The sequence below is a fragment of the Rattus rattus genome, chromosome X, assembly GCF_011064425.1.
Source record: "Rattus rattus isolate New Zealand chromosome X, Rrattus_CSIRO_v1, whole genome shotgun sequence".
Taxonomy (NCBI): domain Eukaryota; kingdom Metazoa; phylum Chordata; class Mammalia; order Rodentia; family Muridae; genus Rattus; species Rattus rattus.
The window spans coordinates 74,639,106-74,653,889 of record NC_046172.1 but is presented as its reverse complement, the minus strand read 5'-3'; the positions used below and the strand labels follow the sequence as shown (position 1 = coordinate 74,653,889).

Below are 14,784 nucleotides of genomic sequence, written 5' to 3'. Positions count from 1 at the left end.
TGTACACAATTATTCTCACCCTCCACAGAAATGCTGCTTCTGAACTTCTCATGTGATGACACAGTGCTATAGACCTGATGCCAACAGAACAGTAGAGATGCCTCAGTAATGTTAATTGAAATCACTAGACACTGGTATATGCCTCTTGCACCCAGTATCAGGAATGTACAAATGTCTTTATACAAAAATACAAAATAGATGATCTGTAGAGATGGACAATGACAGCAGTAAACCGTTGTATATTGTCAAAGGAAACCAGTAATTGTTGGTTACATGAAACAGCAAGCCTTCCCTTCGCTCATTTTCTTCAGGTAACATCTCTGAAGTTATCGGTGAGGAACCTGCCTTGAGCTTCCTGTCACAGTTTATTCATAAGGGCAAAACACTATTCTAGAAGTTAGAACATGCCACCTACCATACCCACTCCCATCCCACCCATTGCACCCATTCCAGGATCCTTCTCTTCTTTAGGAATTTCTGTCATTATAGCTTCAGTTATAGTTAGCAAGGAGGCCACCCCAGCAGCATCCAGTAAAGCAGTTTTTGCAACCTCTGTTGGATCAATGATTCCCTTTTCCACCATGTTCACAAAATCTACAACCATGGCTTTATAAGCAACTTCTAAGGAACTCTGCAGAATTTTCTCAACTATCAAAGAACTTTCAACACTTAAATTCTTAACAATTATCTTTGCAGGAATTTTAAGTGCTCTTTTAATAATTTCTATACCTATTTTCTGACCTTCATTAGCAGATTTAATGAATTCAAGGCTGGGATGCACCGAAGCAGAGCACAGCCTCCTCCTAGAACAATGCCTGCTTGAACAGCTGCTGTTGGAAAATTGAGATCATCTGTAACTCTGTCTTTCTTCTCATTCACTTCAACATCACATGTCCCTCCAAACTTCAATACAGCTATACCATCTGAAAGTTTAGCAAGTCACTCATTTTAGCTTTTTTTTTCTTATCCACAAATTGTGAGGTCTAGCTGCTCAGTGATTTCTTGAATACGTTTTTCAATGTGAGCTTTGTCACCTTTCCTTTCAAAAGCATGGCATCATCTTTGGTGACAATAGCCTCTCCAATTTCTCTTAAGTCTTGAGGTTGAACATCTTTAAGATTTAGATTCAACCCCTCTTCTCCAAACACCACACCACCAGTAGCAATAGCCATATCTTTAAACTGGTTCTTCCTATTTTCCGCAAACCCTGGAGCTTTGACTGTTACAACCTGAAGAATAGTTTTTAGCCTGTTTAAAACCAGTGTGCTTAGTGCTTCTCCATCAACATCTTCAGCAATTATGACCAACGGCTTCCGATGAGCACTGGCAATTTCAAAAGTAGGTACAATGAACTGAACATTAGAAATTTTCTTTCCACTCAACAAAACATAGTTCCATCAATTTGCCTGCAAACTTCATGAGGTCATCGCTTTTAATAGCTTAGTAGTATTTCATTGTGCAAATGTATTACATTTTCCGTATGCAGTCCTTTATTGAAGAACATCTGGGTATTTTTCAGCATTTGGCTATTATAAATAAGTCTGCTATGAACATAGTGGAACATGTGTTCTTGTTATATTTTGGAGCATTTTTTTGGGTATATGTCCAGGAGTGGTATAGCTGGAGCCTCAGGTAGAAATATTTCCAATTTTCTGTGGAACTTCCTGACTGATTTCAGAGTGGTCGTACCAGCCTACAATCCCACCAGCAATAGAGAAGCATTCCCCTTTCTTGACATCTTCACCAGAGTCTTCTATCACCCTAGTTTTTGATCATAGTCATTCTGATTGGTGTTAGGTGGAATCTCAGGGTCATTTTGAATTGCATTTCCCTGATGACTAAGTATGTTGATCATTTCTATAAGTGAATCTCAGTCCTGCAGGATCCCTTAGTTTGTTTAGCTCTGTACCCCATTTTTAATAGGGTTATTTCATTCTTTGGAGTCTAACTTCTTGGATTTTTTGTATATTTTGGATATTACCACTCTGTTAGATGGAGAGTTAGTAAAGAACTTTTCCCAATCTGTGAGTTGCCATTTTGTCCTATTTGTAGTGTCCTTTGCCTTAGAAAAGCTTTTAATTTTTGGAGATCCTATTAGTTGATTGTTAATCTTAGAGCATGAGCCATTAGTGTTATGTTCAGGAAATTTTCCCTAGTGCCTATGTGTTCGAAGCTCTTTCCCACTTTCTCTTCTATTAGATTTAGCATATCCGGTTTTACTTGGTGGTTCTTGATCCACTTGGAATAGAACTTTGTACAAAGAGATAAGAACAGATAAATGCGTTTTCTTCTATTTGCTGACTGGCAGTTGAACTAACACCATTTGTTGAAAATGCTGTCTTTTTTTTCCACTGGATGGTTTTGGCTTCTTTGTTAAAGATCAAGGGATCACAGGTTTATGGATTCATTTCTGGGTCTTTAATTCTAATCCAATGATCTACCTGCCTGTCTCTTTACCAACACCATGAGGTTTTATCACTATTATTCTCTAGTACAGCTTGAGGTCAGTGATGGTGATTTCCCTAGAAGTACTTTTTTCTTGAGTATAGATTGGGCTACAATGTTTTTGTTTTCATTTTTATTGTTTTTTGTTGTTGTTGTTGTTCTTCTTATTATTATTCCAGATGAATTTGAAAATTGCTCTTTCTATCCTTGTAAAGAATTGAGGTGGGATATTGATGGGGATTGCATTGAATCTGTAGATTGCTTTTGGTAAGATGATTATTTTACTATGATAATCCTGATGATCTATGAGCACGTGAGACCTATCCATCTTCTGAGGTCTTCTTTGATATCTTCAGAGACTTGAAGTTCTTGTTATACAGATATTTCCTTTGCTAAGTTAATGTCACACTAAGATATTTTATGTTGTGACTGTTGTGAAGGGTGTCATTTCCCTAATTTCTTTCTCAGCCCATTTATTCTTTGAGTAGAAGAAGGCTACAGATTTGTTTGGTTTAATTTTTTTATTTAGCTATTTTGTTGATGTTGTTTATCAGCAGTAGGATTTCTCTGGCTAAATTTTTGGGTTCACTTATGTACACTATCATATCATCTGCAAACAGTTATATCTTAACTTCCTCCTTTTTTTTATTAACTTGAGTATTTCTTATATGCATTTCGAGTGTTATTCCATTTCCCGGTTTCTGGGCAAACATCCCCCGCCCCCCTACCCTTCCGTATGGGTGTTCCCCTCCCACCCCTCCCCCCATTGCCACCCTCCCCCCAACAGTCTAGTTCACTGGGGGTTCAGTCTTAGCAGGACCCAGGGCTTCCCCTTCCACTGGTGATCTTACTACAATATTCATTGCTACCTATGAGTTCAGAGTCCAGGGTCAGTCCATGTATAGTCTTTAGGTAGTGGCTTAGTCCCTGGAAGCTCTGGTTGCTTGGCATTGTTGTACATATGGGGTCTCGAGCCCCTTCAAGCTTTTCCAGTTCTTTCTCTGATTCCTTCAACGGGGGTCCTATTCTCAATTCAGTGGTTTGCTGCTGGCATACGCCTCTGTGTTTGCTGTATTCTGGCTGTGTATCTCAGGAGAGATCTACATCCGGCTCCTGTCGGTCTGCACTTCTTTGCTTCATCCATCTTGTCTAATTGGGTGGCTGTATATGTATTGGCCACATGTGGGGCAGGCTTTGAATGGGTGTTCCTTCAGTCTCTGTTTTAATCTTTGCCTCTCTATTCCCTGCCAAGGGTATTCTTGTTCCCCTTTTAAAGAAGGAGTGAAGCATTCACATTTTGATCATCCGTCTTGAGTTTCATTTGTTCTAGGCATCTAGGGTAATTCAAGAATTTGGGCTAATAGCCACTTATCAATGACTGCATACCATGTATGTCACTCTGTGATTGGGTTAACTCACTCAGGATGATATTTTCCAGTTCCAACCATTTGCCTATGAATTTCATAAAGTCATTGTTTTTTTGATAGCTGAGTAATATTCCATTGTGTAGATGTACCACATTTTCTGTATCCATTCCTCTGTTGAAGGGCATCTGGGTTCTTTCCAGCTTCTGGCTATTATAAATAAGGCTGCGATGAACATAGTGGAGCACGTGTCTTTTTATATGTTGGGGCATCTTTGGGTATATGCCCAAGAGAGGTATAGCTGGATCCTCAGGCAGTTCAATGTCCAATTTTCTGAGGAACCTCCAGACTGATTTCCAGAATGGTTTTACCAGTCTACAATCCCACCAACAATGGAGGAGTGTTCCTCTTTCTCTGCATCCTCGCCAGCATCTGCTGTCACCTGAGTTTTTGATCTTAGCCATTCTCACTAGTGTGAGGTGAAATCTCAGGGTTGTTTTGATTTGCATTTCCCTGATGACTAAAGATGTTGAACATTTCTTTAGGTGTTTCTCAGCCATTCGGCATTCCTCAGCTGTGAATTCTTTGTTTAGCTCTGAAACCCATTTTTTAATAGGGTTATTTGTCTCCCTGCGGTCTAACTTCTTGAGTTCTTTGTATATTTTGGATATAAGCCCTCTATCTGTTGTAGGATTGGTAAAGATCTTTTCCCAATCTGTTGGTTGCCGTTTTGTCCTAACCACAGTATCCTTTGCCTTACAGAAGCTTTGCAGTTTTATGAGATCCCATTTGTCGATTCTTGATCTTAGAGCATAAGCCATTGGTGTTTTGTTCAGGAAATTTTTTCCAGTGCCCATGTGTTCCAGATGCTGCCCTAGTTTTTCTTAGTTTGAGTGTGTCTGGTTTGATGTGGAGGTCCTTGATCCACTTGGACTTAAGCTTTGTACAGGGTGATAAGCATGGATCAATCTGCATTCTTCTACATGTTGACCTCCAGTTGAACCAGCACCATTTGCTGAAAATGCTATCTTTTTTCCATTCGATGGTTTTGGCTCCTTTGTCAAAAATCAAGTGACCATAGGTGTGTGGGTTCATTTCTAGGTCTTCAATTCTATTCCATTGGTCTATCTGTCTGTCTCTGTACCAATACCATGCAGTTTTTATCACTATTGCTCTGTAATACTGCTTGAGTTCAGGGATAGTGATTCCCGCTGAAGTCCTTTTATTGTTGAGGATAGTTTTAGCTATCCTGGGTTTTTTCTTATTCCAGATGAATTTGCAAATTGTCCTGTCTAACTCTTTGAAGAATTGGATTGGTATTTTGATGGGGATTGCATTGAATCTGTAGATCGCTTTTGGTAAAATGGCCATTTTTACTATATTAATCCTGCCAATCCATGAGCATGGGAGATCTTTCCAACTTGAGGTCTTCTTCAATTTCTTTCTTCAGTGTCTTGAAGTTCTTATTGTACAGATCTTTTACTTGCTTGGTTAAAGTTACACCAAGGCACTTTATATTATTTGGGTCTATTATGAAGGGTGTCGTTTCCCTAATTTCTTTCTCGGCTTGTTTCTCTTTTGTGTAGAGGAAGGCTACTGATTTATTTGAGTTAATTTTATACCCAGCCACTTTGCTGAAGTTGTTTATCAGCTTTAGTAGTTCTCTGGTGGAACTTTTGGGATCACTTAAATATACTATCATATCATCTGCAAATAGTGATATTTTGACTTCTTCTTTTCCGATCTGTATCCCCTTGACCTCCTTTTGTTGTCTGATTGCTCTGGCTAGAACTTCCAGAACTATATTGAATAAGTAAGGAGAGAGTGGGCAGCCTTGTCTAGTCCCTGATTTTAGTGGGATTGCTTCAAGTTTCTCTCCATTTAGTTTAATATTAGCAACTGGTTTTTGTATATGGCTTTTACTATGTTTAGGTATGGGCCTTGAATTCCTATTCTTTCCAGGACTTTTATCATGAAGGGTGTTGAATTTTGTCAAATGCTTTCTCAGCATCTAATGAAATGATCATGTGGTTTTGTTCTTTCAGTTTGTTTATATAATGGATCACGTTGATGGTTTTCCAGATATTAAACCATCCCTGCATGCCTAGGATGAAGCCTACTTGATCATGGTGGATGATTGTTTTGATGTGCTCTTGGATTCGATTTGCCAGAATTTTATTGAGTATTTTTGCGTCGATATTCACAAGGGAAATTGGTCTGAAGTTCTCTTTCTTTGTTGGGTCTTTGTGTGGTTTAGGTATAAGAGTAATTGTGGCTTCATAGAAGGAATTCGGTAGTGCTCCATCTGTTTCAATTTTGTGGAATAGTTTGGATAATATTGGTATGAGGTCTTCTATGAAGGTTTGATAGAATTCTGCACTAAACCTGTCTGGACCTGGGCTCTTTTTTGTTGGGAGACCTTTAATGACTGCTTCTATTTCCTTAGGAGTTATGGGGTTGTTTAACTGGTTTATCTGTTCCTGATTTAACTTCGGTACCTGGTATCTGTCTAGGAAATTGTCCATTTCCTGCAGATTTTCAAGTTTTGTTGAATATAGGCTTTTATAGTAAGAGCTGATCATTTTTTGAATTTCCTCTGAATCTGTAGTTATGTCTCCCTTTTCATTTCTGATTTTGTTAATTTGGACACACTCTCTGTGTCCTCTCGTTAGTCTGGCTAGGGGTTTATCTATCTTGTTGATTTTCTCAAAGAACAAACTTCTGGTTCTCTTGATTCTTTCTATGGTCCTTTTTGTTTCTACTTGGTTGATTTCAGCTCTGAGTTTGATTATTTCCTGCCTTCTACTCCTCCTGGGTGTATTTGCTTCTTTTTGTTCTAGAGCTTTTAGGTGTGCTGTCAAGCTGCTGACATATGCTCTTTCCTGTTTCTTTCTGCAGGCACTCAGCGCTATGTGTTTTCCTCTTAGCACAGCTTTCATTGTGTCCCATAAGTTTCGGTATGTTGTACCTTCATTTTCATTAAATTCTAAAAAGTTTTTAATTTCTTTCTTAATTTCTTCCTTGACCAGGTTATCATTGAGTAGAGCACTGTTCAATTTCCACGTATATGTGGGCATTCTTCCCTTATTGTTATTGAAGACCAGTTTTAGGCCGTGGTGGTCTGATAGCACGCATGGGATTATTTCTATCTTTCTGTACCTGTCCAGGCCCGTTTTTTGACCAATTATATGGTCAATTTTGGAGAAAGTACCATGAGGAGCTGAGAAGAAGGTATATCCTTTTGCTTTAGGATAGAATGTTCTATAAATATCCGTTAAGTCCATTTGGCTCATGACTTCTCTTAGTCTGTCTACATCTCTGTTTAATTTCTGTTTCCATGATCTGTCCATTGATGAGAGTGGGGTGTTGAAATCTCCTACTATTATTGTGTGAGGTGCAATGTGTGTTTTGCGCTTTAGTAAGGTTTCTTTTACGTATGTAGGTGCCCTTGTATTTGGGCATAGATATTTAGGATTGAGAGTTCATCTTGGTGGATTTTTCCTTTGATGAATATGAAGTGTCCTTCCTTATCTTTTTTCATGATTTTAGTTGAAAATTGATTTTATTTGATATTAGAATGGCTACTCCAGCTTGATTCTTCTGACCATTTGCTTGGAAAGTTGTTTTCCAGCCTTTTACTCTGAGGTAGTGTCTGTCTTTGTCTCTGAGGTGTGTTTCCTGTAGGCAGCAGAATGCAGGGTCCTCGTTGCATATCCAGTTTGTTAATCTATATCTTTTTATTGGGGAGTTGAGGCCATTGGTGTTGAGGGATATTAAGGAATAGTGATTATTGCTTCCTGTTATATTCATATTTGGATGTGAGGTTATGTTTGTGTGCTTTTCTTCTCGTTGTTTTGTTGACAAGACGATTAGTTTCTTGCTTTTTCTAGGGTGTAGCTTGCTTCCTTATGTTGGGCTTTACCATTTACTATCCTTTGTAGTGCTGGATTTGTAGAAAGATATTGTGTAAATTTGGTTTTGTCGTGGAATATCTTGGTTTCTCCATCTATGTTAATTGAGAGTTTTGCAGGATACAGTAACCTGGGCTGGCATTTGTGTTCTCTTAGGGTCTGTATGACATCAGTCCAGTATCTTCTGGCCTTCATAGTTTCTGAAGAAAAGTCTGGTGTGATTCTGATATGTCTGCCTTTATATGTTACTTGTCCTTTTTTCCTTACTGCTTTTAATATTCTTTCTTTATTTTGTGCGTTTGGTGTTTTGACTATTATGTGACGGGAGGTGTTTCTTTTCTGGTCCAATCTATTTGGAGTTCTGTAGGCTTCTTGTATGCCTATGGATATCTCTTCTTTTAGGTTAGGGAAGTTTTCTTCTATGATTTTGTTGAAGATATTTCCGCTTTACATTATCTTTGACAGTTGAGTCAATGATTTCTATGGAATCTTCTGCTCCTGAGATTCTCTCTTCCATCTCTTGTATTCTTTTGGTGAAGCTCGTATCTACAGCTCCTTGTCTCTTCTTTTGGTTTTCTATATCCAGGGTTGTTTCCATGTGTTCTTTCTTGATTGCTTCTATTTCCATTTTTAATTCCTTCCACTGTTTGATTGTGTTTTCCTGGAATTCTTTCAGGGATTTTTGTGTCTCCTCTCTATGGGCTTCTACTTGTTTATTTATGTTTTCCTGGAATTCTTTCAGGCATTTTTGCGATTCCTCTCTGTAGGCTTCTACTTGTTTATTAATGTTTTCCTGTGTTTCTCTAAGGGAGTTCTTCACGTCTTTCTTGAAGTCCTCCAGCATCATGATCAAATATGATTTTGAAACTAGATCTTGCTTTTCTGGTGTGTTTGGATATTCCATGTTCGTTTTGATGGGAGAATTGGGCTCCGATGGTGCCATGTAGTCTTGGTTTCTGTTGCTTGGGTTCCTGTGCTTGCCTCTCGCCATCAGATTATCTCTAGTGTTACTTTGTTCTGCTATTTCTGACAGTGGCTAGACTGTCCTATAAGCCTGTGTGTCAGGAGTGCTGTAGACCTGTTTTCCTCTTTTCTTTCAGCCAGTTATGGGGACAGAGTGTTCTGCTTTCGGGCGTGTAGTTTTTCCTCTCTACAGGTCTTCAGCTGTTCCTGTGGGCCTGGGTCTTGAGTTCACCAGGCAGGTCACTTGCAGCAGAAAAATTGGTCTTACCTGTGGTCCCGAGGCTCAAGTTTGCTCGTGGGGTGCTGCCCACGAGCTCTCTTTGGCGGCAGCAACCAGGAAGATCTGCGCCGCCATTTCCGGGAGCTTCAGTGCACCAGGGTTCCAGATGGCGTTTGGTGTTTTCCTCTGGCGTCCGAGATGTGTGTGCAGAGTGCAGTCTCTTCTGGTTTCCCAGGTGTGTCTGCCTCTCTGAAGGTTTAGCTCTCCCTCCCATGGGATTTGGGTGCAGAGAACTGTTTATCCGGTCTGTTTCCTTCAGGTTCCCAACTTCCTCCTTCTTAATTTGTATCCCTTTGATCTCCTTTTGTAGCCTAATTGTTCTGGTTAGAACTTTGAGTACTATATTAACTAAATATGGGGAGAGTGGGTGGCCTCCTATCCCTGATTTTAGTGGCATCACTTCAAGTTTCTCATCATTGAATTTGGTGTTGGCTATTTGATTGTTATTGCTTTTATTATGTTTATGGATGGACTTGGATTCTTGATCTCTCCAATACTTTTAACATGAAGAGGTGTTTTATATTTTTAAGTGTTTTTTCAGCATCTAATGAGATGATCATGTGTTTTTTTTTCTTTGAGTTTATTTATATAGTGGATTATGTTGATAGATTTCAATGTATTGAACCATCCCAGAATTCCTGGGATAAAGCCTACTTGATCAAGGTGAGTGATCATTTTGATGTGTTCTTGCACTCAATATTTCTTGAAAGGTATGGACATTGGAGATATTTCTATATATTTTATAATATCTTGCTCAGTTTCCTTCTTCAGTGTCTCAAAGTTTTCATTGTAGAACATTTTCATTTCCTTGGCTAGTTTTATTCCTAGGTATTTTATTCCTGTGCATAGGCAATTGTGAATGGATTTTTCTTGCCTGATTTCAATTTCAGGAGTCTTTTTCACAGTGTGAAGGAGGACAATTTTGTGTTACTTTCATATCTTTCCAACTTGAAAGTTTTCATTAGCTCTAATAATGTTTTGTGGATTCTGTATGGTCTGTTATACATGGAATCATATCATCTCCCAATAGACATTTCTTTTCTAATTTTTTTCATGTCCATTTAACTTTCTTCTCTTGACTTATTTCTTGAACATTTTAAGTAGAATAATAAAAAATGGAAATACCGGACATAATTGCCTGTTTCAGTATCTTCTTGGTGATTATCCAGGACCCCGCTGAAGAAATTAGAGAAAGGACTGAAAGAGCTAAAGGGGCTTGCAATCCCTTAAGAACAACAATGACAACCAACCAGAGCTTCCAGGGACTAAACCACCATCCAAAGAGTACACATCGACAGACCCATGGCTCAGCTGCATAGGTAGCAGAAGATGGCCTTATTGGGTACCAATGGAAGAAGCCCTTGGTCCTGCCAAGGTTGGACCACCAGTGTAGGTGAATTTCAGGGGGGATATGAAGTGGGGATAGATGCAGAGGGGAACACTCATATAGAAGAAGGGAAGGGGGATGGGATAGGGAGCTTAGGTCCCAGAAACCAGGAATGAGAATAACCTTTGAAATGTAAATAAAAATATTCCAATAATAAAAAGAGAATTTCTTCAATAGCCATGATGTGGAACATTGGTTTGCTACTTATTATAAAAGTTCTAATTAGTTTGTGGTATGATCCCTCAATCTAGCTACTCCATGCCTTGCTGTGTTTCAATTCATTGAAAATGTCATACATTGTGCTATGAGCATATATTTTCTTCCTATACCAGTACTTTTATGATTCACATCCTTTATCATTTTATGAGGCTTTGTCCCTTTTTTCCATCATGCCCAACTTATGCTTCCCAAAAGAGTATTGATGTCTGACATTCTGTTTGCAAATAATGAATCTATCTGTGTGTATAATTTCAAAAAACTGACACCTTTTCTCCTAGAATTTGAGAACTGCTTTTACTAAAGATATAACCTCTTGTCCATGACTGTTCCATGGTGGTATCTGGTTTGGTTTTAGCTCTCAAAGGTCTGGTGTATGATAGTACAACCATGGTGAATTCAAAAGTACAGCTGCCCTGCTATGTTTAGAAGATATTGTTCTCTGGTACCCTTTCACCACTTCAAGATCTTAAACTTTTTCAGCCCTTTATTCCACCATGATCTTCTAGCCTTTGTGGGAGTCAGTTGCAATATGTATATTCTATTTGCAGCTAGAAAATCTGTCATCACTTATTGTCTGCACTTCTCAAAGTGTTTATCATCAGCTACACTAAACAGAAACTTCACAGATGAGAGTTGAGGGATTATGTAATCTATGTGTATATTGATAGACAATTGGGAACAGGTTTAATACTACTATGCTTCAAGTATTTAATAGTAAAATAGTAGTAGGTTCTCTTCTAGTGCCTATGACCTGTTCATCATAGATTTTGGCCCCACAATAATGTGAGGTAAGGCTTCACTTGTAGAGTGTGGATTACATTCAGTCAGAAAGTAGTTGGTTCCTGATGTAGGTGATATTCTTGACATTATGGTACCAATGAACATACGTTATGAGGAGGAGTGTCTGTTATGATAACTCATTAGACACACAATGTGGAATACTGATTATTGCTTTTCTCTTCTGATAACACACATAGGTCCTTCCAGCTCACCATGAATGCTAGATAGTAGAGATGAAGTATCTAGGTCATGAAAGCTTGATATTTCCATGTTCTATGACTCAAGTATGTTTTGTGTTCAGCAATAGGGTTTTATGTTCTGCAGAATAACCTAAAGCACTGGCAATAATAGCCTGTAACATTTTAGGAGTTCCTTGAAAACTCAGTGGCCAACTGGAAAAAATATAACCATGATCTATAATATGAGGTGTTGTTTCACAATTATGTATAAATATACATTCATTCTTTTCATTTATGTGATTGAATGTATTCTATGAGGAGAAGACATCACTTTTGAGATGTCCTTAGTGTTATTGATTTATTGGCTTCTTTCTCTATGGCCAACAAAGAGTACCAGGTATCACAGGGGAGTCCCCGAGTAAAAGCCCCAAGAGGGAAAGAAGCTGTGAAAAAGGAGGGATGTCAAGATGTTGGACTTGGTGAAGGGCATTATGCTGACTTAACAAGAAAAAAATCTGGTCTGATGGTATAATTGAACAATATCATGTTGCAGCTTTAAGAGCTTGGGATATAATTGAGGAGCCTGGGGGTAAAATCCACCTTATTTACTAAGAGAATACAGGATTCATGAGAAGTCTTTTTAGAATTCTTACAGAGGTTGGATTCAGCTGGGAGTAGAGCCATATTAGACACTGAAACCAGACAGTCATTGATAGAAATATTTGCATTTGATAATGCAAATACCAAATTCAAGAGAGAAATCAGATGATTGAGAGCACAAAGAACTCAAATAGACAAATGTATAAGTGAAACAACTGATATTAGTTCTCAGGAGCATAATGCCAATATCATAGGGGCAAATTCCAGCTAGGAATTTCAAAAATCGAAATGTTCAATATTTTAGATCTTGTGACTTTGCATATTTCCAAAGAAAATTTAAGGTTAGAGATTCAGAGCTCAAAATACCAGGTACATTGATTCTGGAGAAAAATGGTAATCATAGAAGAGAACAAACAGGTTCCGGTTGCTGTGAACCACAAAAGCTTCCAGGATATTGTAGCCATTGTGGGAAGGGCAAATGTTGGTCTAAGGAGTGTTGGTCCAAGATAGACATATTGGGTAACTTCTTGCCATTAGGGAACTGAGGCATCTGTCAGCGCAAGGTACTGAAGTAAACAATAAGAACATCTTCCTTTGGTCATCTAGGTTGTACTAAGCAAGAAAGAAAATTAAAACTAAGTATTTCTGATCTTACACACGCTACAGAAGGAAGTGAAGCTTCAGATCTGGCCACAAACATTCCTCTGACATTATCCCAAAAAGTTTGTTAATTAGTACTTATGGTCCTTTATCCTCAGTGACAGTGAGAATCATCTTGGAATGAAGTGGATTAATTTCTCAAGGATTTATTGTGGAAGTGGTGTGTGTACTAGATGGTAGATGATAAGATGTTGGACTTGCCAAAGCTATGAGATATCTGCCAAGCAGAGCAGAATAAAGGAAGTAGAAGCTGTCCAATAAAGAGATAAATATGTTATATACAGGAATGATTAATTGCCAGAGCTACCTAAGCCCTGTGATACTGGAAAAAAAGCTTCAGGATTTGTTGTTTGCCCTGCTAGGTTCTGCTTCAGCTTAGTTTTTCCTCATTAATTCCCCTCCATTCTTTCCTTTTGGAATGGTTATGTAAATTCTTTACTACTATCTTGGGAGTATATAATTTGCTTCTTAGTTTTATACTGTATTGGAGATAAGAAATCACCTTGAGTCTCAACAAAGACTGGACTTTTTTCACAGTGTTAAAACTAGAGAAAGACTATAGGAACTTTTGAAGTTGGACTAAATGCATGTTGCATTATGGTGTGATCATAATCTTATGGGGATGGGAAAATAAAACATTGCTTTGAATAATTAGTGTAGCCTATAAGCTCAGATATTTGGAAACTTGATAGTTAGATGATGATATTGTCCTTGGAGGTTTAGTGGTTTGGCCTTGATTGAGAAGGTGTATCACTAGGAGTAAGCTTTGTGGTTTCGTGGATTTACCCTACTTGTAGCTCATTCTTTCTTCCCAGTTCTTGCAATTGAGACATGATCAATCAGCTTCTGGTTTCTTCCACCATATATTTTCTTTTCACCATATCATAAAATCATAATAGGCATTTATTTTTCTGTAGCTATAATCAAAAAGATGTCTTAGCCATTGTGTTTTATCACCACAAAAGGTATGACAGAAGTAAACAATGATATTTCAAAATGGATGAACAGGAGCAGAGCAAATGAGGAAACACACCGAAGTGAAAACAATGACCAGATGTATAATTAACATGCATTGGAACCCTGTTAATTTAACTTTTACTTGTCAGATGTAATTGTCATTTTTGAGGATTACTGCTGAATGATCTTACCCTTTCTAGTTCTTTTTCAACTCGGCTGGCTGGTTTAATTCAGCTGTTGTGTGTCACAACTCCTCCCAAAGCTCACTGACTCAACCTGGTTTCCCTTGGCTTCTTATTTAATTTCTCTGCTTGGAAAAAAACTGCCTCTGAACTCCACAAACTGAACTGCATTGACTGCACTAAACTGAATGGAGCTGACTGAACATCATGAACTCAACTGAACTCCATTCCACTGTACTGAACTGCCTCCCAACTGACTGACTCTCTTCCTGCATTTTTCTTAAGTTCTTTCCCTTTTCTGACTGTTCTCATGAGAGTTGAATGTATGTTTTTTTCCCTATCCTAGTTCTGAAATGTGGGTGAAATCCTCCATGTGATTCGGAAAAAATATGTATGTAAATATATCATAAAAGCAAATAATCCCAGTTTTATAAATTCACAGTTCAACCAATATCTGCTCCAAGAAGTAGGCCACTTCCATTCTCCGGTTCTCTGTGATGACTTGATACCCCAGTGTAGGGGAATGCCAGGGTTGAGAGGTGGGAATGGGTAGGTGGTGGGGAGTACCTTCATAGAAGGTAGGATGATATGGGAGAGGGGGCTTCAGGAGGGGAAAAACTGGGATAGGGCATAACATTTGGATGTAAATAAAATATCCAATAAAAATTACCATTAAAGAATTTAAAAAAAAAAAAGAAATTTAAGAATCTTAGCCTGTGAGTTACAAATTTAGTCTGCATATAAATCAGTAGCCTTCCTCTACACAAAAGAGAAAAAAGCCGAGAAAGAAATTAGGGAAACGACACCCTTCATAATAGACCCAAACAATATAAAGTACCTCGGTGTGACTTTAACCA

General features: G+C 38.3%; 1 pseudogene; it reads right to left on the bottom strand.

The window, feature by feature from the left end:
- Positions 1 to 397: 397 nt before the first annotated feature.
- LOC116889138 lies at positions 398 to 1,385 on the bottom strand (annotated as a pseudogene).
- Between the last annotated feature and the right edge of the window lie 13,399 nt (positions 1,386 to 14,784).